Source organism: Meles meles, chromosome 15, assembly GCF_922984935.1.
Source record: "Meles meles chromosome 15, mMelMel3.1 paternal haplotype, whole genome shotgun sequence".
Lineage (NCBI taxonomy): Eukaryota > Metazoa > Chordata > Mammalia > Carnivora > Mustelidae > Meles > Meles meles.
Window position 1 is genome coordinate 1,619,965 of NC_060080.1, and position 21,327 is coordinate 1,641,291.

Genomic DNA, 21,327 nt, shown 5'->3' on the forward strand with positions numbered 1-21,327 from the left:
TGAGCTGACATGGCTTGCGTTCAGGGAAGCAGAACTTGGGGAACCCAAACATGGGCTTGCTCCCGGGTCCCCGGGCCTCCTCCCACCGGGCTGTGACAAGCCTCCACAAAGGACCAATGCGAGAACCACCTATCCTCACCGAATCGCTCTTTCTCAGGAACCGGGGCGGAGGAGGTCGTCTGCCCTGCTGTTCAAAGACCACTTCAGAGGAACTTAATTCCAAGAACTGGAATTTACCTCCAAGAATAAGTTTATTTTTGCACATGGATCCATTTGTTTCTGTGTTTTCATTTTTTCTTCCATATTGTAGCCTACCAAAAGATGAAATTTCCCGTCTGAAGGTAAAAGCATATGTCATTATCCCTCTGAACGAGGGGGACCTTAAACAGGGAACGCATGCCGAGAACGCTGAAAGGTAGGCCCAGCCAGGCTCAGACCCAGGAGGGAGGCCCCAGCCCGGGTGCCTGTAGCTGCCGGACCCCTGGGGCCGAGCCGTGAGCGAGCGCCGGCTTTCGGCCCTCCAGGCGGCTGTCCAGGAGGGCCGGGCGGTCCAGCCAGCTGCGGGGAGTGGAAGGGCCGTAGCCTGGACCAAGCATCTGCCTGTGCCCTCAGAGAGCTTCTGGGCTGGCTGGTCGCCGTCAGGCCCCAGGCACGGGCCCAGGCACGCTAGGTGGCCCCCAGTCCTTTGGATCCAAAGGGCCACGTGCAGAGGGATGGCCCCGTGACCAAAGCTCATCTCTGTGATGCACGCATGAGAAGCCCCTGCTGCTGGGCCACTCACGTTCTCAAACATCCCGAGGACTAAAGGGAGAGGCCGGTTATGGCTGGCTCAGGGCGGGGGCAGGGGCGTCATCCCAGTACCCCAGACCCTCCCCTTCCAGGGTGTGCAGAGGACAGCCACAGCAGGGACTCTGGGACCTCCCACGTTCCTCCCGGCTTCTCCTTTCCCAGTTCCCCTGCCCTACACCGTCGCTCGCTTCCCAAGCCGACGCTCCCTTCACGAGCCGCCACGGATGAAGGCAGACGAGAGCAGGAGCGGAAGGAGGAGGAGGACGAGGGAAGTCGGGGGCTCCCGCCTCAGCACAGGACGGATCCCACGTTCCGGGAAGACAGGCATTTCCTGCCGCGGGCATCCGTGAACCTGCGGCATGTCAGCGGCTTCATGAGGCTTACTGACCCCTGGGTCGCCCGCAGCCGGGTTTCAAGGCTACAAGTCGTGTCATGCGGTGGGAAAGCCTGTGCCTGGCTGGTGTGCACAGGGCACCCGACGAGATGTCCTCCAGGGACAAGACGAATCCCATGGTCCGCATGAGTGCGTCCGGCAAGTCAGCCCACCTCTTGCCATCACGGGTCTCCCTTGAGGAAACCTCATGTCTTTTCTTCAAGGGCAATCCCCTTGACTTTGTTGCCCCTGCCCTCACCCCCAGTCACACGCCCAGAGGAACAGGAACCAAGGGCACCTCGGGGCACCTTCCTGGTGACCAGCATCCCGCGGCGGGGCTCAAACGTGACAGGGAAATGCAGGTGGCACGTCCCCTCGCTGAGGGTGGACAGCAGGAGTGACGGACTAAGTGCTTTTCGTGGAGGAGACCCCTGGCCCTGGGCAGGGCCACTCCAAATGCGCGCTGAGCACAAGAGCTCAACTTCCAGCTGCCGGCAGTGTAAGCGGGCCACGGCGGACCTCGCGGCGTGGCGTCGGCCCGACTCCGCCCTGACACCTCCAGAGCTCACAGCGCGCTTGGCTTCCGTTCTCTGGCTGGTTCCAAGGCGGCAAGTCAGAATTCCCTTTCTTTTACAACAAGACAAAAGTTAGTCTATACACAGAAGGAAAGGGAAGCAAATGAGAACGCTCTGTCTTCCTTCCCGAAGGGGGAGAGGGAGCGAGGTTTGGACGTGCCCGTGAGAATGGTGTGCGCGGGCCAGGGCCGGGGACGCGCACACCATTCTGAGGCAGTTTCGCAAGCTGCTCGGTGGCCGGGTGGGGTGCTCCGTGGCGGGGCGGGGTGCTCCGTGGCTGGGTGGGGTGCTCCGTGGCTGGGTGGGGTGCTCCGTGGCCGGGGCGGGGTACTCCGTGGCTGGGTGGGGTGTTCCGTGGCTGGGTGGGGTGCTCCGTGGCGGGGCGGGGTGCTCCGTGGCTGGGTGGGGTGCTCCGTGGTGGGGTGGGGTGCTCCGTGGCCGGGGCGGGGTGTTCCGTGGCCGGGCAGGGTGTTCCGTGGCTGGGTGGGGTGCTCCGTGGCTGGGTGGGGTGCTCCATGGCCGGGGCGGGGTACTCCGTGGCTGGGTGGGGTGCTCCGTGGCTGGGTGGGGTGCTCCGTGGCGGGGCGGGGTGCTCCGTGGCTGGGTGGGGTGCTCCGTGGCGGGGCGAGGTGCTCCGCTGCCCGGACATTCGGCAGAGCTAATGTGGCTCCCCTGCCTGAGTTCCTGCTTTCAGGACACTCGAGAGCAGATGAGCAAAGAGAAAACTGAGGCTTGATTGAACCTAACTTACTCGCTTCTTCCGAATCTGGGTCACGACCCCCAGCATCAGTTATGACCAGATGCGACGGGGGGAGATCGCATGACGCCGACTGACGAAGACAGGATCCCGGTGCATTGTGGTCCCCTGAGAAAGCAGCTGGGGGAGCGTGAGCCCGGAGACGGGCAGGGCTGGCGGAACAGGTCTATTCCGCTGTGCTTCCTTCCCGAGGCTTCTTCTCCCCTTTACTTCCGCAAGTCAAGCCGTGACGACTACACCGCTCACCTGTGACAAAGGCAACAGCCCCAGCGAGTCGTGTTTTCCAGGCGGTCCTAAGCAGCCACGGAGCAGTGTGCCTCCTCCCATCCGGGGCACGCGTGCACACACTCACGGACCCCGCTCATTCCTCCCAGCTCTGGTGGACGCTCCCCATCTCGTCTGGCCGCCAGCACCCCCGTGCCCTGGCTGCAGCTCCTGGGGCCCGCTGCCAAGCCCTTGCCCGCACCTCATGGCCTCCCCAGGCCTCTCCAAAGGTCGCCGCCTGCCTGCCAATCAGCATCTTTCACCTTTTCTGATGCCCTTGGTATTTTACCTCTCCTGTAATCCTACGTACGATTAAATACCTGCCCAGCGGGCTGAAGAAAAACCAGAGCTGGACCATAAACCACCCAGAGAAAAGCAGATTTCGTTCAGGAGTAAAAGAGGAGAAAACCGACATTAATATAAACCCAGGCTCATCTCCAAACGCAGCAGGGCGAGCAGGGACTCGCGGCCAAGGACCACAGCAGCGTCCGTGGACTAGAGCCCACTCCGAGGAAGCACTGGGGGCGAGGGGGGCTGGGGGATGCGGCCCGGCCAGATTCCGCGGGTCAGATGTGGGGTTTGGGGGATTCCAGCCCAAGCCGCCTCGCCAGATTCTTGCTGAAAGCGGAGACGAACACAGAAGCCAGAAAGTCAAGGCCTAGGTGAGAAGTCCAGGGACTCGGGCGCAAAGTCTGATCCAGAGAATCTCTGTCACCAGACTGAGCATGCAGGGACAGGGACCACACCACGGTCCTTATCCTTGTCCAGTGTCTGTGAAGGCCTGTAGGAGTACGAGCCGCAGGGCTGTGAGCAGAGCTGAGACCCACACGTTCTGAGCCTCGTCCCCTGGCTTCACGGCCCTACTCCTGGCACCCGGCAGCACGGGCCCAGCCGGCACACCTGCTCTCTGGGGCCCGAGGCCCAGCTCCACCCGGGGCCTTGCCGCTGGAGAGCAGGCACCAGAGGATTGCCGTGGCCGTGAGTGGACCTGCACTAGCGTGCCGCCACCCTGACTGGGGGCGGGGGACGCTGAGAGCAGGATCGGCGGCGGAGGCAGTGGTCTCACCAGCTGGCCTCCGGGGCCAGGAAGCTGCGTCAGGACAAGGCTGCCTCCCGGCTGGCAGGTACATACACACCTGTCTGCTGGGCTAGGGGACCGCAGAACACACGCCAAAGCCACGCTGACGAGACTAGGGGGAGAGCCTGGTCGTTGAGATCTGGGAGGGAACTCGCCTTGCCAAGCAGGTCACCGTGCACACAATGTCATGGGAGCCCAGCCCAGCACAGAGAAGCTCCGGGTGGCACTCTGTCTGCGGGTCCAGACCTGCCACGGCCGGTGTCCCCCTTCATCTCCGCTGCATGGCCTGGATGGACAGTGGGGCGGCAGTCATCGGGGTCCCTGGGGTCCGTCGTGGTAATGGCTGGTTCACAGCTACCATTCCTTGAGGTCGATGTCGGGCCGGGCACCCCCCTTCTCAACGATATGACATCAGGCTGAGGACACACAGACCGACAGTGCTGTCTTTGTTTCACACGGGGAGACTGAGGCTCAGGACACGAGTCATTCGTCACAGGGATGCCGGGGGTGAGGGCAGAGTGGACCCCAGCTCCGCACGGCCCCCCTGAACCCGTGGCCTGGGGGGACCCCTGGAGACCCCGGCGCAGGCCGAGCGGGTCCCATCAGTGTCGTGAAGGACCACCTCCAGAATCCCACAAAGAAGTGGGAACTCCAACCCAACGGAAGAACCCTAAGAAACAAGGGTCGTCCCCGCGTCCCCTTTCCCCTCTGCGGCAGCCTGTGCACTCAGACAGGTTCCGGATTCTCCCCGAGCCAGGGCCCTCCTGCACCACTGCGTGTCTGCCGTGCGATGGGAACACGCTCCAGGGGAAGGGCCTCGCGAATCGGTCAATGGTGTTGAGCGGAACGGCTCCCCTGAAAGGCTGGTCTGTCGGGCACTAGGGCCACCGGCTGCGGGCACTAGGGCCACCGGCTGCAGACACAGCGCGAAGGGAGAAAGGTTCGGGAAGGTGCCCTGCGGCCTTCCCCCGCTCAGGAGCGCACAGGGGGCGTCACTGTCTTCGGGAGGTAATTTAATTGTCCAGGCTCCCGTCCAAGTCTCGACAGGATGACTGCTTTATGGCGCCCTATAATGGATTCCACCCCGCACGGCAATACATCACCGCGTGAGCCACACGCGCCCTTCGCCCTCGCGGGCTTCTCCGCACGTCCAGTGCCTTTACTTCCTGAGACGACCCCAGCAAGCCGGGCTTTCGACGAAGCAGTAACTCACCTTCATGTTTCTTCAGTTTCATCACACCCACCATCGTGCTATTTCAAAGGAGTGCGCAGTACGGCTTCTCAACAAGGATGCCTGAAGGTCACAGACTTAGCTCCCACAGGACACAGGAGGAAGCCTGACTCCCCGGAAGGCACCTGCCCGGGGAGCTCCAGCCCCTCCCCACCTCCTCCGTTCCTCTGAGGTGAGATCCACCCTGACGTCAAGGGCACACAGTCTGTGGACCCTCCATCCCGGTTAGCACTTTGCAGAGCGGTGACTGTGACTCACCCGGCATGGGTGCTCTGAGCACTAGCTCTGACCTTCCTGATTGTGCAGGGATCAGCCTGGGCTGCAGGCAGGCCCAAGACCACTGGAGGAGCAGAGCCTGGGGTTCTGCTCCCAACTCCTGTCCCCCACACCACCACTGCAGGGATGCGGGACCCCAAGCCCCAGATTCTGCATCCTGGGTGTGTACGCCCTCCTCCATAGTTCTGTACGAGCAGACAGCCCCGTGAGCCCTCCCACACAGAACCATGTTTGCTTGGTTTATACACCCAGTACTTGGCATACCACAGCAATCAGGCAAGAAAAAGAAAAAAGGCATCCAGACTGGAAAAGAAGAGGTCAAAATGGTCTCTGTTTGCAGATGATACAATATTAAACGTAGAAACCCCGAAGACTCGGGCAAACACCTGCTTGAACTGATCAACCCAGTGATGTCATAAAATCAGATCTGCAAAAATCAGTTGCACTTCTCTCTCTACAATAAGAACAAACTTTCCAGAAAAGAAAACAGTCGCATTTACAACAGTATCAAAAAGAATAATATACTTAGGGATACGTTTAACCAAGGAGCTAAAAGCTCAAGACACAGAAAACTGTAAAAGACACTGATGAAGAAATCAAAGACGACACCAACACATGGAAAGACGCGCTGCTTGTGAATTGGAAGGGTTCGCATTGTAGAAAGGTCTATGCTACCCAAGCGACCTACAGAGTCGAGGGACGCCCTCTAGAGAGCAGTGCAGTGGTGCTTTTCTCGAAAATAAAAAAGACAATCCCGAGATTCAGTGGGGCTTGCAAGTCAGAGAATGGCCCAAGCCCCGCTGAGCCAGAGCAGAGCCGGAGGCAGCACACTTCCCAGTTCAAACCACGCCCCAAAGTCACCGTGACCGAAACCGTGTGACGCTGAGGCCCACAAAGAAAGACACTCCCGCTCAGCAGGAAGCCTACTTGAGATCCCCCCCACCCCTCCCCTCACTCACGCCCTCCTGCTTGCGCGGGCATGCGTGGGGTCTCTCTCTCTCTCTCAAATAAATAAATAAATCTTTTTTTTTAAAGATTCTATTTATTTATGTGACAGACAGAGGTCACAACTAGGCAGAGAGGCAGGCAGAGAGAGGGGGAAGCAGGCTCCCTGCGGAGCAGAGAGTCCGATGTGGGGCTCAATTCCAGGACCCCAAGATCATGACCTGAGCCGAAGGCAGAAGAGCCACCCAGCCCTCTAAATAAATAAATCTTAAAAAAAAAAAAAAAGACACATAAAACATTGGGACAGGAATAAACCCAAATGCATATGGTCAGCTAATCTTTGGCCGAGTCTCCAGACACACGCTCGGTCAAGTGTGGTCTCTTCAATGGTCGGTGCTGGGAAAACTGGATATTCACAGGCAAAAACACGAAATGAGACTCTTACCTTGCACTGCCCACAGACATGAACTTGAAGCACATTAAGGATTTAAACATAAGACCTGAAGTTGTAAACATCGTACGTGAAAACACAGGGAAGAAGATCGTTGGTGCTGATTTTGGCGACGATTTTTTCATGTGACTCCAAATGCACAAGCAACAAAAGCAAAAATGAGCAAACGGCGCCGCCTCCCCTCACACAGGCTTCCGCAGCACGAGGGGAAGCGCCAGCAAGGGAACAGGCAGCCCAGAGCGGGACCGCGCGTGGGCAAACCGTGTCCCTGAGAAGGGACTGACATTAAGGATCTAGAAGCAACTCACACAACTCAGCAGCAGACAGACAGACAAGCCGGACGACACAAAGAACGGATGACCTGACGTAACAGCACCTGAATACGGATTTCCCAAAGGAAGACACACACACGGGTCCAACAGGCACGCGAGAAGGCCCTCGCCGTCGCTCATCGTCAGGGAAATGCCCCTGAAAACCACAATGAGGTGTCACTTCACAACGCAGGATGGACTTTGTCAAAAAGACCGAAAAGACAACAGGTGTTGGCAAGAAGGTGCGGGAGGAAAATCCTCGTGCATCGTTGGTGGGAATGCAACTGCTGCGGGGAAGGACGCGGTGGCGTCTCACTCAGAAACAGCCTCCCACCCGCAATCCCGCCTCTGGGTATCCGTGCGAGGAAGGGAGCCCGGGATCTTGAAGAGGTTTCTGCCCTCCCAGGTGCAGAGCAGCCGTATTCACAACCTGATGGATGGACGGACGCATGGATGGAGAAACTGCTACACACTTGTGGGGGGACATTATGCAGCCCTAAAAGAGAGGATAACCCCACCACTGTGCCAGCATGGAGGGCCCCGGAGGACATGGCGCCCGCCGAAATACGCCTGAAAGACAAGGACGTTAGCAGCTCACTTACAGGCGGAATCTCAAACAGTCCAGCCGTAGTGCAGAGAGGAGAGGGGCGCTGAGGACTTGGGGACAGGGACGAGGAAGCACCGGTCCGAGGGGACAGACGGCAGGTCTGCACGGGGAGAGCATTCTGGAGACCCACTGTGGCGCTCCGAGCCCGCTCAGACGGTAGGTCTTCTCCCACACACACAATAACAGCAGCAGCGAAGGGAACGTGGCGGGTGACAAATGCGTTTATAGCCTCGATGGAAGGTGACGGTCTCACGGGCATGTACTTACTTCCCCGAACCGCATCCAGCCACGTCCGTTAAAAACGCACAGCTTTCCCAGGCCGCGCTTCAATCAAGAGCATCAACAAAACAAAGGGGAACATAAATCGGACCGTCTTCCTCCCCTATTTTGGTCTCAAACCTCTGAATATCAGCCAAGAGATGAGATAACCATTTTCTGTATTAAAAATGGGGAAGAAGGCCAAGCCCAGACTGAAGTCAGACACAACCACCTGCTCGGTCCTGAACGATGTGGCCACGTGGACACCACGGAGATGTCCACAGCCCTTTCCTCCGACACAGGCCTGACCCTGCTGCTGGTCAGCTGTGTGCCCTGTGCCACGCTGTGACCTCCCGGTCCAGCCTGTGCGTCCTGGTTCCCAGCGTCCAGGACAGACGGGCTGGGGGATGGTGGGCAATGCAGAAGGCTCAGGGTGGCAAGACGCACAGAGGGGGCGCGCCGGTGAAACCGGGACGCCGGGCCACTCTGTCCACCACGCTGGCTCGGGTGTCCCCGCCAGCCAACTCTGACCGGGGGCGTGTGCCCAGAGTAAGGGCGTGTGGCCAGGCCACCAGACTCGACTCCAGTCTTTGCCTTGACCTCACCAACTGGGGGCCCCTGGCAAACCCACCAGCCCCTCAGGGCCTGGACCCCCCTGCTTAACTGTGAAGCCAGACACGTGGTCCCTGCCCCAGGGGCACTTGAAGCGTTAGGTGGGATGGTGCGTGCCTCGATGCCTGGGGTCGCATCCCTATCCTCCCCCTGGCTTAGATCTGTAGGTCTCCTGCTCGTTTGGAGTCACTGTGCCACGTCTCAGCCCTTCTCAGAAAGCAAGAGGCCCCTTTCACGAGCCCTCACAGATGAAAACCATCGGGACGGACACGTTCTGTCCTCCAGGACGTTGAACAAGATGCTCTTCCTGCTTGGAGCAAAGAGCCCCAGCCTCGGCCTGGAGCCCCTCCATGGGCGTCGGGGGAGGCAGCCGCTCCCCCATCCCGCAGGCTTGCCGGCCCAGCGTGCGGGGTCGGGTGGCCGCTCCGGTGTGTCTGCAGACTGGAGCAGCCCGGACCCCGCCCTGTGCTGCCCGGGCCCCCAGGGCTGAGCGTCTTCCCTGTCCCGACCCAGGAGGCTCCCCTGCTCTGGAGAGAACCTGGAGACCGTGTGCACGAGACCCTCACACACCCTTTCCAGAGAAGGGGCTTCTGCGGGCAATGGCAGTGGTCCCGGGGTGCGGGCCGCTCCCGCCGCTCCCCAGGGCAAGGGCCGAGACGTTTCCCCTGTTCACAACCTCGCCGGGGCTCCTCCTCGGCAGGCAGCTCCTTCAGCATCCTGACCCCAAGTGCCGTGTATTTCGTACCAGACCTTCCCCATCGTCACCCCCACCGCATCCGCCCGCGGGAAACCAGGTGCGGTGCATCGAGGCAGCCTCCTCAGGAAACACGGAGGTGACGGACAGACCCCACAGGCCAGGGATCACCTGGAGCTTCCCCTGTGGGCCTCGGTCCACAGCAAAGTACACTTTCTGCTGCTGACTGGCCTCGGGGGCCGGCAAGCTGCGTAACTTCATTTATACTCACTTCCCAGGTGATAAGGCCGAGGCAGACAAGCTCAGTGACTCTGTCTCGGTCCTGGGGCCTGGCAGGTGGCAGGTCTAAGCCATGACACGGAGCTCCATCCTCCTTCTCTGTGTCTCCTGCAAGCCGGCCAGGAGGGCTGGGGCGGGGGGGCGGGGATGCCCCACCATCTCCCTAGCTCAGGCTTATCCCTCCACAGCATCTAAGCCCCGTATGCCCTAAGATGCCACATCATCCACATGGGTGTCTCATGTGTCCACAGAGGGTGGACAGCTGAGCTCATGATGCCACCCAGTCCTGCCCCCACCCCTGCCTCAGCCAGTAGCACTCGTCATCCCGCACCCTTGACGGGTCAGAGGGGCTAAAATGCTGGCTTCCCGGGGGCGGCAGGGGCTGCCAGAGAGATGCTGAGCCCAGCGCACCTCCACGGAGACCGGTGCCCAGGAGGCTGAGGTACGCCCCGGCGGGCTCATCTGCCTGGCTGGTGGGTCTGGTCTGCATTCTGCGTTCACAAGCGCCCGGAGCACAGTCGGACACTTGGGTCGGCCTGGAGAGCGGCGAACACATGAGTCCTTGAGAAACAGGGAGGGAGTAAACAGTTTACAGAGTGTGGCCGCTGCTGAGCCTTCCGGGCCTCGGAGAGTATGACCCGCACCTTTGAGAGGGACACATATGTGTCCCTGGGAAGCTACCACCTGGCATGGGGACATTGCCCAAAGTCTCCATGCTCTAGTCAAGGGGCCTAACTACGGCCCACATCCAGCTGCAGAACCACACCAACTCCAGGCCCCAAATGGTGCTAATGGGCGGAGGGATGACAGACGACGGTCACCATGGCTGATGCGCTCGCCAAACACGTGTGAGCTGCTCCCAGGCTGGTAGGCAGGTGCACGCAGCAATGCAAGGTCATCCAAGGTCATTCTGGAGTCTGGGCCCACTTGGTGAGCAGAGGGAGAGCAGGCCCCTGCCAGCCGGGGTTCTGTCGGTCGGCAGGCGAGGGACCCACGCGGGGGGCTGGCCTGAGCGCTGGCGCGTGCCCGCTGTGGCTCTGCGGTTTTCTTCATCTCATTAAAAATTAAACAACTTGGATCCTTCCCCAAGGCCACCTGCAGTCTCTCCCGGACACACATGCACACACACCGCCAGTTAAACACAAACAGACCCAACGGCTCTCCGCGGCGTCTCAAGGGGAAGGGGAGGCCACCGCCAGGCTCCAGAACCGGCCTCCAGGACGCCTGTGCCACAGTGTGGGAAATGTGGGGAGGCACCCAGACGCAGTCGGAGCCCCGGGGCGGCGGGCGGAGGGGCTGCTGGCTCTGGGCGCTCTGGGGCAGGCCTGGGGCACCCGGCCAAGAGCCCCCGGGACCGGCTCGGGAGCCTCGGTGGGAGCCCGTGGAGCTTCCTGTGGTGTGCATGCAGGCCAAGGGGACAAGGGGCTTGACCCGTGCCGCCCAGCCAGGAAGCAGCGAAGAGACAGAGCGCCAGGGGACGGGAGCCACCAGAGAGAGACCCTCGCCACCCTGAGTGACCGCCCGAGGCACCGCTGCTCGCCCTGCTCGTGAGCCCGTGTCCCCTGAGCTGTCTCTTCTCCTGGGTACACGGGGAACTGCTGAGCCCCTGTGTCATCCGGCCGGCGGGCTGCCCTGTTCACATATCCGCGAGTGGGGACCCGGCAGTACCGGCCCCACGCCGTGCCTCATGCGGCTCACGAGCTGCCTCGTGTGTTACTGCCTTAGAACAGAGAGTCTGACAGTAACACGGCCCACGTGGCATTATGACATGTCCCTCCTGCTTGCGACACACGCCTTCCCACGGTGACAGACGAGTCCCTGAGCCCAGGAGCGTGCTGGTCAGTGGCCTCTGTCCTCAAGGAGCTCACACCATGCTAGAGGACGGGACACGTCCTAATAAAGAACGGAAGGACCGCCAGGAATGAGGGCCACGGGGCCGTCGGGGAGAGGGACCGCTTCCCGGACAGGGCCAGCAGGAAGCCCTTGCTCAGGCTGTGATCTGAGCAGTCACACCCCGCAGGCCTGTGGCAAGATCCCGCCGCACACAAGCGGGACGCCGGGAGCCACATTCTGGACCCCAGGCAAGGGGGCCATCAATCAGGCGAAAGCAAGGGACTCTGTCACTAGATAGGTCAGCTTGGACAACGACCGACAAATGCTCATCGCAGGCTGAGATCCGGGGCGGACATGCCAGAGACCACACTTGAACCCAGAACCCCGTCCTCTGGCGGCTTCGGAGCCGAGCACCTGTGACCGGCCCAGCCCACCGGCCCAAGACGGCGCCCCCTGCCCACCGCCGTGCTCTCCCAGCCCCTCCCCAGCCACGGCGCAGGCAGCGTGAGCCCCACCAAGTAACAGGAGAAAGGCAGTCCTCACACCACCGACCCACACGCTCATTAGCGGGAAAACACAACAGGGCATGAATTACGAGGCAATAACTCATGCCGAGAAGCAATTTCAGACACAAAAGTTGAAGGATTCATCATCATCATACATTCACTTCTACTTTCCTTTCTCACGCTGTAAAAAGTCACGTCTAAGTCTCCTAGAACCAGCACAGCTGCGTCAAGGAGTGGACTGGGCCATCCACTCGCACAGCTCGAAGGAAACCGGCTGCGGAGCAGGGGCGGCTCCGGCGAGCTCCTTACCCCGGGCTGCTTCTGCTACTGCGGGGTGATGACAGGCTCCGTCTCCTTACTGCTGCTGAACGACGAGCCGCAGTGGGAGAACGCCGCCCAGACAACAGGCCCCTAAGGTGCGTCTGCAGCCAAGCCCTGCCCCCGGGCCGGGCTGCCCAGTGTTGGACGGCGGGCAAAGGGCCCGGGGGTCACTGCGTTGGGACAACACTGGCTGGCGCTCAGGAGGCCTCCCGTCCGCCACCGACCGCAGCCCTGGGAAGTGGTTTGCGTCCCTGGCCCCCGAGAACCAGCCCGGAGGCCACAGCAGGGCTGGGGGACCGCGCCAGGCTCCCTCCGGCAGGGAGGATTTGCCCACGCTCCCACTGCGTGCCGCAGACACCACTAAGCTCTGGGGATCCAGCCATCTCCAGAGTGCCCCGATCTCCCACCGTGGCACTGACCCTCCCGAGGGGACGTCGACCAGCACGGGTGCGTCAAAGTCCTTGGAAGGCTGGTGAGCCCTGCCCAGCGCGCTGCGCTTCCCCCAGCCCTCCAGCTGCCCAGGAGGGGGTGCTGGAGGGCTTCAGTTGCGGACTCCCCAAACCCGGGGTCCTCGGCTGTGGGACCAGCACTCACCCCTGCATCTCGCCGGCTCCCCCTGCACCAGGCAGCTGTGAGGCGGGCACACGAACGTCGAGGGTCGTGTCTCCTGCAGAAGGAGCGGCTCCCGGAGCTGCTCCCCGTGACTGTCTGCTGGGGCCCGCGCACTCTGCGCATCCGCCTCCGCCCAGCCCTGACGCCAGCGCGCACCGCAGCTCCCGAAGCAGGGTGCATGGAGGCCACGGCCCTGTGTTTTCAGGCCCCCCACAACGAGGATGAGCCCAAGCTGTTCCCCCCAGAGACTCACCGGGATGTTCCGTGCAGCCCCTGAGGGAGCAAGACTGCCTCAGGCTGGCCTGACACCAACCCTGTTCCGGGTTCCGGGTTCCGGGATCCGAGTTCCAGGTTCCAGGTGGGTTTAGACACTAGTTCCCAAACGCCTGTTTGGGCCCAAACAGCGGGCCAGCCCCCGGAGTGGGAACGAGGCAGGATCTGGGTTTCTACAGGCCCCTCCCCACGCTGCGTTCTTTGTGTGGGAAAACCCTGCCCACGCGCGTGCGGCGGCTCGAGGACGGACGATTGTGGCAGAGACAGCGCGGCTGCAATGGGGCAGTTGGTGGCTGACGCCTGCACTGAGCACGCCCCAAGCCCGCAGGGGGACGCGGGGCTTGGGCTCCAGGGGCACCGTCACAGCCCACGATGGGTGTCAGCACAGAGCCTGGCAGGCCCAAGCAGGCCTGTTACGACCTCAGCCCACAGACTGGGACCTCAGGGTCACTGCAGCTCAGGGGTGGGACGACAGCCCCCACCCCCCAGAGCCCTGACAGACCAGGAAAGAGGCCACCACGCCACGAGACAGCCCGGCACCCAGGTGTGGCCTGTGGGTGCCCTGGAGCCCACTGCATTAAGCCCAGCCTAGGACAAGGCCACCCCCTCCCCAAAGTCCCGTCCCAGAGCAGCCGCGAGCGGACACGGCTGGTGGGCACCTTGCCCCAGGAGGTGTGGGCTTGCTTTGTCCTGAGCCCTCGGGAACGAGAACACAGCCATTGCCGCGGCACTATCACAACCCCCGTGAAGGATCGTTGCCGTGAGCGCTCCCGGGGAGCAGCCGGAGCTCCACGGGCCCAGGAGACTTCTCCGAGACGCCACAGCTCACAGCAGTCCAGTCTCAATTCAAACCTGGTTTTTCCAGACAGCACGGGCCCACGTCCCCTCCCCGGGGGCCCCCTGAGGCTCCTCCTCCCGCCTCTTCCGGAGGTGCCTCCCTGGGGCAGAGCGGCGGTGGCTCAGCGGTAAGCCTCCGCCACCGTGGGCACCCGCGTGCCCCCACGCTGCTCTGCGCTCTGCGTGAACTGCCTTGAGTGCTTTTCACAACAGTCGATCACGACAAGCCCCATAAGTGTCCTGCTCTCTGAGTGAAGCACAAAGCCACCCAAAGCCAGACCCGGCGCACGGAGACCCCCCATCCCTGTCGTCCGTGGATTCCACACCCACGGCTGATGCTTAGGAAACGACGTGTGTGGTGTCAGGAGAGTCCGAACCCAGGAGGGCCCAGAGCACGCTGTTCTAACAGCCGGGGAGTCGACGTCCGCCCTGACCTTGAGGAACACCACCGACCAGGGGTGGGGCGTTTCGGATTCTCAACACGGGCATGTCCCTCATCAGTCTCTGCGAGGAGCTGCCAGACCTGTACAGCAAGAACCAGGAATTATTAGCCCCACTTGGTCCTCAATCACTGCAGGGCTGGCATCCCTGCCCGAACACACCAGAGGGCCGGGCTGCATGGTCGGGGGGTGGGGGCCGGGCTGCGCGGTCGGGGGGTGGGGGCCGGGCTGCGTGGTCGGGGGGTGGGGGCCGGACTGCGTGGTCGGGGGGTGGGGGCCGGGCTGCGCGGTCAGGGTGGGGGCCGGGCTGCACGGTCAGGGGTGGAGGCCGGGCTGCACGGTCAGGGGTGGGGGCCGGGCTGCACAGAAGGACTGGGACGCACGATGGGGCAGGATGCACGGCCACCCCCCCCCGGGTCGCATGGCACAGGGGCCCCCAGCACCAGCCCACAGACTGCTGACCCCACGTGAGCACAGGCACTCACCTCACCCCACAGCTCTGCCTGGCCCTTCTGTCTCCAGGCCCGCGAGGCTGCCGTGCTGCTGCTGGGGTCCTCAGGCACTGCCTGCCCCTCGAGGCCTGCAGACACACGGCCTGCCCGCAGGTGGTTGCAAGCAGCTCTCTGCCAGAGAAGCAGGGAACCAGGAGTGGCCCTTCAGTGCGGTCGCACAAGCCCTCATCAGCTCGTCCCCGAAGGCCCTCCCGGCCACCGCATCGGATCACCGGGGCCCCTCAGCTGTCAGGAAATCCTGGTCTGGGTCTGCTGATTCTCAGGCATCCCTTCTCTGTCCTCTCCTCCTTCCAGGGCGTTTGGGTGGAACTGCGTCCCCCACCTGAATTCCCGTGGCGAAGCCCTAGCCCTCCACGTGTAGGAGGTGATTCGGTGGTGAGCAGTGGCCCCGGGTTGGGGGATGGGTGTCCTGGAACAGAAGCCCCACGCAGAGTGCTTCCCCCCTCTGCCGTGAGGACGCGGCAAGCCAGGAACCTGGTCCTCACCAGAGCTCAGTCACGCTGGCACCAGATCTCAGACTCCAGCCCCCAGAACCCTGTGGAATAGACCCCTACTGTTTACGCTGCCCATGGTGAGCTGCTGTGCTCCAGCAGCCACAGGCAAAGACGCTGGCAAGGTCTCTGGCCTGCCCCACTCCCAGAGGACCTGTCACATGTCACAGTTCAGGGCCCCCGCTGCCCACTGTCCCCCACCCCAGGCCTGGAGGGCATGCCAAGATCACCGAGCCTGATACTGAACCACGATGCCCACCGTAGGCAACAGGCAGCCACAGATGAAAACCCATCCTCACCCTGGGGCACCTGGGTGGCTCAGTGTGCTGAGCCTCTGCCTTCGGCTCAGGTCATGATCTCAGGGTCCTGGGATCGAGCCCCACATTGGGCTCTCTGCTCAGCAGGGAGCCTGCTTCCCCCTCTCTCTCTGACTGCCTCTCTGCCTAGTTGTGATTTCTCTGTGTCAAATAAATAAATAAAATCTTTAGAAAAGAAAGAAAATCCATCCTCATCTGCCCCTCGTGGGTAGAGACACCTCTGTCCCCAGAGCTGAGGGAGCAACCAAGCAGGACCCCCAGAGGCCCCCTCACAGCTCACACCCGGTCTGGCTCTGGCATCATCCCTTCCAGGCACCCTGCACCCAGCCCCCCCATCACCTCACTGCTCCTCAGGGAAGAGCTTGTGCACCACATGCAACCACGCACGTCTGCAAGGCCCAAGAACGGCAGCGCGCAGCCGGGGAGCCCGCGGGCCCGGCACACACCCACTCCTTGCCCCCTCCCGCTGCACCCACCTGCGCCCACCCTAGCCACTGGCTCAGCCTGGCTCCACCTTCTGCCCGGATGGTTCCCCATGGGCGGTGATGCTGGTGGGGGGAGGTCTTCAGGAGACAGGACCATCACCCCAACTCGGGGCCCATCTTTGTCACTGAGAGCAGAGTGAAGAGGTCCGTGAACTTGTCTGCGACGCCCAACAAAGGGCTTACAAGGAGCACAGAAGCCAAGTTGCCAGGATTCTGTGGATTTTCTCCTGGAAGTGCAGGAGCCCGGAAAGTTCTAAGTGGTGTCCCGCCATGGCCGGGGCTCAACTGTCCCCTGGTCCTCCCTCCTGCTGGCCCAGGGGACATGCCTTGCGACGCGCCCTACTCGGGGCAGAGTGGCCTGGCCGCCTGCCCTCCCTGCATCTGTGAGCCCCGTACTGTCCCGGTTAGCACCTGAAACCACCCAGCGCCTCCCTCTGCAGCCACTGGCTCAAAGGCACCATGCATGTGCCCTTCCTCAACCGGTCCTCATCTCAGGACTCGGGCCTTGGCGGGGGACCAGAGACTCTTCTGGCCTCTAGCCCTCCTGGGTGGGGATGCTCCTGCCCTGAGCCCCCGCCACACCCAGCCTGATCTCCACGCAGCCCCGTCGTGTGCACGGCCACACAGCTGCTGAGTGCGAAGTCGTCGTTCCCGTCTGGGGAACGAGCACCTGCATGAGGACCGACACGTCCGCGGCTGCGGCGCATGAGTGACTGCGGCACACGAGTGACTGTGTGCACACCCCGCACGGCCGCGGAGGCCCTGCCTGTGGCTGAGCCCAGGCCCGGCGGCCCGGAGGACAGAGGACAAGGACCCTCATCCTGGCTGCTCACAGCCCCCAGGCAAACTCACAGGCACCCCACACGCTGGGGCTAGAACTTGGACCTGCGCCGACGGAGAACCCTAGGACTGAGCTGATCCTATCAGGGCCATGTGACAGGTACCCCGAACAATTGTGGGGGCCGGTCTGGATCACACCAGGGATGCCAGCTCGGCAGGGATTGTAGCTGCCCCAAGGCCTGGGAGGGGGACCGTCGCCCTCCCTGTAGGACGTGCCTCTGCCTGCGGAGTGGAGAGCAGGGGCCATGGCAGGACATGGCCGAAAACAGCTTCTAATCCGCCAAGGGGCTCGGGAGGGACGGGGACTGCTGCGCCTCCTGCCAGTGAGCTTGCAGAAGGAAACGTGACCAGGCAGCAAGCGTCAGGGTCCACGGGAACCGCTGCCCCTCCGCCTGCCCACCCCAGCCTGCCAGGAGGGCTGCCCTGCCCCCTGCCCTCCCCACCCCACCTCTGCTCCACCACCAGCACCAGCTTCTTTGGCTACAACTGTTGTCATTTCTTCGTTTGCTTGCTGACCTCCCCGGGGCCAAGACCCCGCAGACCCTCTCCCGACGGCAGCGTCCGTGCTCCCCGCGCCAGAGTCCCATACAATGCGGGAGCTGCGGTGGCCCCAGCCTAGCCCTGGCGTGTGGCTGAGGCTGGAGGGAGGGGCCCCAGGCCCTGGAGGGTCCTTCGTCTCCGGCTCCCGCGTGGGGAGCACGCCGCAGCCCGGTGCTGCGTGCTGGCTGGATCGGCTCGACGAGGCCACACCGCCCGCCATGGTGTCACGACTCTTTGAACACAGGCCAGGCAGAGGCACGTGAGAAGGGGTGTGGGGAGCCCCGCACCAAGCCAGTTTCCCCGCACGGCAGGCGGCACAAGGGTCGGAACTGCTGGAAGGGCTCAGGGGCTACCCAGGGCTGGGCGCCAAGCCAAGAAATGCCGGTTCGGCCTGCACGTCCGTGAGTGGGGGGAAGCGGTGAGCCTGCCCAGCAGCCAAGCACGGGCAGGGGAGCCCGACATCGGCAGCACCAGGGCCGTCGGCTCCCTCCTGAGAAGACTCCAGGAGCCTGCGGGCCTGACTCGGTGATGGGTCGGGAAGTCTCCGAAGGGGACCCTGGAGCCGGTTTTCCGAGAATGAGCACAGACCCGCCAGGCCAGGGAGGAAACGCGTGTTCGAAGACGAGGCCGTGCAGCTTGGCCAGCAGCCTGTGCGGCCTGGGGGACCAGCAGCGTTGGCTCAGCGCGCCCCTTACCACGGAGACGTGGGACGCGGGCAGATAGGCAGGCGGGCTCAGGGCACAGACATCGATGGTCAGTGGTGGACTGACGGACGGGACAGCCGGTAGCGTGACAGCACACGGGCCAGCATCTCAGATCAGCCTGTCGGCTGTGTCCCTGGGAAGCCACTAGGCTCTGCGGACACGAGCCCATCACCATCCTCATCACCTTTTCCTGGGACCACAGAGTGCAGGACGGTCTCGCCACACGGGGGTCAGGGACGAGCCGGCCCCCCACTCCCCACATTCTGACACTACGGAAGAGGACCGCACGGAAGCTCAAGGAGGCACGTGTCAGCTCGGGACCGCGGGGAGTGGAACGTGTCTTGACTGTAGGTTCTGCTCTCCGTCCGCACGCGGGGCCCTGGGCGCGGAGAAGCCGCTTCCTCTGCAGTGGGTCTTGCTGTGGCTTCCTGTGCTTGAGAGCGATTAAGAGCGAACATTTTTTCACAAGTTTTACGAAGACTGGGGCTGTGTCCGCAGCGGCATTTCAACCCCAACGAGTACTTCATCTCGAGGCAGACCATCAGCCTTGGGGCGCTGACCACTACTCTCCACAGAGATGACTTACGGCAGAGCCCAGGAGACTGGGAGCCCCTTCCCGACTCGGCGGCTCGTGCGAGTCACTGGCAACCTCACGCTGCCGGGCCGATGCACTCTGCCCTCGAGGGCCCCAGGTGACACCTGATGGCGGACGGGTCCTCTCCTAAACCCTTGCTTCCCTTGGCTTCCAGAACACCCCATGCAGCGGGTCACTCGTGCCTCCCCTTGCACCCCTCCTCTCTCCCCGGCTGGCCCCTGCCTCCACGGCTTCCTGCCAGGGCTCAGCCCCAATCTTCCCAGCACTGACTCCACGGCGGTCAGCCCAGGGTGGCCCACACCACCTTGGCGATGACAACAAACGCCTCTCCCCACGCACCCAGCCCAGACGCCTCCCTGGAGCTCAGCTCAAACATCCAAGCACGACTTGAGGTGGCTGCCGGGCTCATGGGCATGTCAAACGCGCAGCCCAAATCCAGCTGCCCGCCTGCCTCACCCCCACCCTGCAACCACCCTAGTCGCTCTGACCAAACCTGGCCCTTGCCAGGTCCTTGCCTTGCCCCATACCTATTTCTAATCCGTCTACACATTCCATGGCCCACCTGACCCAGCCCGAAACCAAGCACCTCCGGCTCTCAGCCGCCCGCCGACCCCTCGATGGCACCTCGACTGGCTCCTGTGTCCCCGCGTTGCGCCTGCAGCAAGCCGCCCAGGGGGCCTCGCAATCACAAGCCCCAGGAGCTGCGGCACTCTCAGGGGCCAGCTCCCTACGGGGGCAGGGAGAGGCCGGCACAGACAACCGATGTGGCCATGAGCCTTTTTCTTCATTCCTCCCCCAGCGCCCCTGCTGGACGCATGTGGGCCTCTGGTTCTGGCTGAAGAACTTCCAGAGAGTAGAGACGCTCCTGCCATTTTAGGGAAACAAAGGCTTGTTTCCTCGCACCCCCCCACACACAGGCGATTTTGTGTGGGCAGCAAGGACAACGGCAGCCACAGGGGCAGCGGACACTGGGGAAGGGGCCCTTCCTCTCTGACGGCCCAGAGGGAGGGTCCCCCGCAGGGGCACTCGCTGCAGCCGTGGCCTCCCACCACGGGCCCAGAGCAGTGCTGCCGAGCACGGGCAGCAGAGCCTGTCTGATGGCCAGGGTGCTGAGGCGGGGAGTACAGTGGCCGGGCAGCACAGGGAAGGAGTCAGGTGAAAGCATGGCCCCATGCGTGGCCGGCAGAATCGGACACAGAAGCAAAGCAAGTCAGTGCGGGAAGGTTCCTAACACAGGCCCGGAAGACTCGGAGAGCGCCGTGCGACACAGTCTCGCGAGCAGAACCTCACGCCTTACTGAAAAGAATCAGATCCAAACATAAAATCTAAAACTAGGAAGCTTTCAGAAGAAAAGGAAGGGTGAGTTGGACCTCAACAAAACCTGAAGCCCAGGCTCTCGGGAGATGCGCGAAGGGAGCGGGAAGATAAAAGCCGGCAGGAGGCGTCCGCCCGCCACGTGCCCGACAAAGGACTCCCACTCGGAGCACGGGAGAGCTCACGGTCGCTAGTCCTTAAATACACAAATAATTAATGGTCAGTTTAACTGGAAAAAAAAAAAAAAGTGGGCTAGGGGCACATCTAACTGATACTGGCCCGGGTCATGACCTCGGGGTTGTAAGAGCCAATCCCGGGTTGGGCTGTGCTGGGCGTGGAGCCTGCTTCGGATTCTTTCTCCCTCCCCCTTAAAAAAAAAAAGAAAAAAAGATTCTCTCTTCCTCCGTCTGCTCCTGCACTCTCTCTCCCTCTCTAAGAAGAAAAAAAGAAAAGAGCTTCAGCCAGGAGGACACGCAGACGGACGGTGGTGCGCACACAATCGCTCCTTGGCATCAGCTGTGGTGGGAGCGCAGATGAGCCCTGCCGCCCTCCGCCGCCACGTGCCTGCTGGAGGCCGAGGGTGCAGGGGCCGGTGTGGCGGAGAGAACGAGCAGCCCAGGGGGAGCGCCCGCACTCCCCAGCCCAGCAGCACACTTCCAAGTGGATGCAAAGGCAGGTGTCCGCGCTTTCCTTGTGAAAGGTCAGAGGGTAGACAATCTCAGCTTTGGCGGCCGCACAGTCCCTGCTGCAGCTGCTGAGCTCTGCCGCTGCGCGAAGCCCCCGGGACCACACACAGAACAGGGGGCCGTGTGCCCATAAAACTTTATTGACAAAAGCATGTGGTGGCAGGGATCCGCCCTGCAGGTGTAGTTTGCAAAGGCCTGCCTGGGAAAATGAAAACTGATGTTACGCAAACACCCAGACGCCAAGATTCACGGCAGCCCCGCTCGTGGCCACCTGGAACCGGAAACCACCTGCGAGGCGCCTGGAAGAACCGGCAGGTGCTGTGCTGAGCGAGAGTGCCACCTCAGTCACTTGCACAGGACACCTCGGAGACACTGAGGGACGGCAGAGGATCGGCTCTGCAGGGCCGGGCTGGGGGAGGGGAGGCTACCAAGGAGCAGCAGGGGTTTGGGGGTAAGGAACTGTTCCGTACGCAGACTGGGAGTCTCTGCGTGTTAAACTCTGACTGTCACCAAAGCAACAA